General features: G+C 51.0%; 1 protein-coding gene across 1 annotated transcript in view; it reads right to left on the bottom strand.

Moving 5' to 3' along the window:
* SEL1L3 (sel-1 suppressor of lin-12-like 3 (C. elegans)) overlaps positions 1-199 on the bottom strand; it is a 119,021-nt gene extending 118,822 nt beyond the window's left edge. Inside the window, exon 1 of the mRNA XM_011935640.1 lies at positions 49-199. The gene's annotated coding sequence lies outside the window, so the exon portion shown is untranslated. The remainder of the gene's footprint in view (positions 1-48) is intronic.
* Positions 200-2,454: the final 2,255 nt, after the last annotated feature.

Here is a 2,454-nt window from a genome sequence, read left to right as displayed (position 1 = left end):
AGCTGCCCGGCTCCCAGGCCTTCAGGATGAATTTTGACCCCTGCCAACCTCCACCTGTCCACCTGCGGGGCTGGAACCGCCTGCTTCCTGGCACGTTTGCAGCCCAGCCGCGCCCCACCCTGCCGGCTGGTTCGCGGCACCTTCTGGATGTTTCCCGAGGGTTTTGTGTGGTGCCGCCGCCGCCGCCGCCACCACTGCGCTCTTTGTTTTAATTGTCCAGAGTATTGGCACCCAGGACGGGTTTGTATTTGATTTGCATCCCTGTGCTCCAGCTTCCACTTTGGACAGAAAAGAAAATGAATTAATTAGGTCAATACAGTAATACTGGAGCCCCAAATAAAAGGGGTGAGGCCCTAGAAGTGCGCAAACAGCTTTTTAAAAAACCAGGACACATCCTCGGCCTTGGGGACGCAGGTTGAGACTGGCTGCTCTCGGACCCGGGTTCTGCGGCCTGGCGGAGAAGGACCGCCGGGCGGCGGGACCACCAGCTTGCCGCCGGCTTTGGCGTTCAGAGAAGCGCTTGGCTGTGTCTAGCGGCTCCGACAACTATCTGGGCCCGCAGCTGCTGCTCTGAAACAGTTAATCCACCTTCCAAAGTTCGCAGAAGCTTCACTTTGGCACTGGTAGATTTGTGCGGATTGGAATAATAGCCTGGGAGCCTGAGAGGCCACAGCCCTTTCCCTGTGCCAGGAGCATAGGTCAAGTCACAACAGACGTCAGGGAGAGGCTGCTGGTGAGACGGGGTGCCCAGGGTAGTTTGACGGGCGTGGGCATCCCCTGTGCCTGGATGCGCCCTCAGCTGCTCAGTACAGGCCTGGTCATACCGGGCATGGCGGCTCCTCAGCTGTCATCCACCTTTTTTTAGGTCACCTAAGAGCTGTGGGCCTGTGTGAGTCCCCTGGCCTTATTCCACCGGTTTTCAAACATCAGAATTACCTGGAGGGATTGTTAAAACACAGATTCCTGGACTCCAGCCCTAGAATTTCTGACTCAGTTGGTCCTGGGAGGGACTTCAGAATGTACCTTTCTAACAAGCTCCTGGGTGATGCTAACGTGCTGGTTCAAACAGCCCTCCTCCATTTCCAGAACTATTGGCTTTTAGGAAACTGGGCTTCTGCTCCTCCCAGCCAGCTGCCACCACATTAAAGCATTCTGGGGGTTTTGACAGACGCTCCCACTATCTCTGTTCCACTTCTGCAGAAACAAAGCACTTAACATTCTCCTGTGTAACATGGAAAACCATTTATTCTATCGAGTGTCCAAGGGAACAAAAGATTTGGTGGCTTTGTCCCAGATCCTGTCTATATGTTTTCCATCAGGTCAAAATACAGACTATACTTTTAATGTATGTGGAAGGAAAACTGTTGGCCAGTTCAGGGGAAAGGGGCTTCAACAGGCATTGCAGCATTTCTAGGGTTGCCACCTGTCTTCCTGGGCCACTGTCCGGAGTTTCTCTCCTCCCACATTGCACACAGACTCTGTTGGTCTTCAGGTAGCCAAACGGTTCCTTCTGGTTGTTTGTAATCAGGATTCATGGAATTGGGAGTTTTCAAGGCTTTGTGAGCTTTGAGGGTTTGGGTTTACCTAAGTGTAGGTAACAGAGCGCCCCACTGGGGGCTGGGCTGTTTCTAACCTGCCATGTCCAACCGCTCACTTCTCCCTTCTTACTCATCCCCTGTTGTGTTCCTGCTGTGGATTGGGTACCACCAGAGGCCCCAGGATTCCAGAGGTAGGCAGAATGGCTCTATTTCTACAAGGAGCATCAGGCATGCAGAAAACCTGCTAGAGTTTGGTCTTCTAAGAGGTATGTGTGAGTTACTCTCTCATCCTGGGCTAGAGCTGATGGGATTAACTGTTTCATCCTGTATTGGAGAGGGGGAGAGAAAAAGTCAGGATTTCTTTTCACGGGGGAGTGGGACATTTTGATCCAGAAGACAGAATCAGCCCTCACTCTTGCGTCTCTCCAGCAGTTTGTGTCGGTCATTGAGAGGGCATTGTCTGCTTTCAGAAGAAAGCCCTTTATGTAAAAAGAAATATATTTTCTCATTGTCCCATGGAAGGGCTTGAAATCTCACCATTACAATTCATCAGTTTGAATTAAGTTTTAATACTCCACTAAAAGTTGAAGGCCCCAGAGGAAGATTGGCCTCCCTTATTACTGCCTTGGTGTGAGTCAGTTTATCACATGCCCTTGGAAAGGGACCAATTCCACACCTCAACACGGGAAAGGACAAAGCCACAGAGTCCTGAGCTCATCACCGCCCGCCCCTAGGAGGAGACTCCAGAGGCCTGGAGGGAGGGGCTGGAGAAAGCACTGCATCTGCATGCCTAGGCGGCACATCATAGCGTTCCAGGCCAGGTGTTCTGAGGCTCTGAAATTTTTTTTTTCTTTTTCTTTTTCTTTTCTTTTCTTTCTTTCTTTCTTTCTTTTTTTTTTTTTGAGATGGAGTCTCA

This window comes from Colobus angolensis, unplaced genomic scaffold, assembly GCF_000951035.1.
Source record: "Colobus angolensis palliatus isolate OR3802 unplaced genomic scaffold, Cang.pa_1.0 Scaffold146, whole genome shotgun sequence".
Taxonomy (NCBI): Eukaryota; Metazoa; Chordata; class Mammalia; order Primates; family Cercopithecidae; genus Colobus; species Colobus angolensis.
The sequence above is the reverse complement of the archived record's forward strand: the minus strand, read 5'-3'. Positions and strand labels throughout refer to the sequence as shown.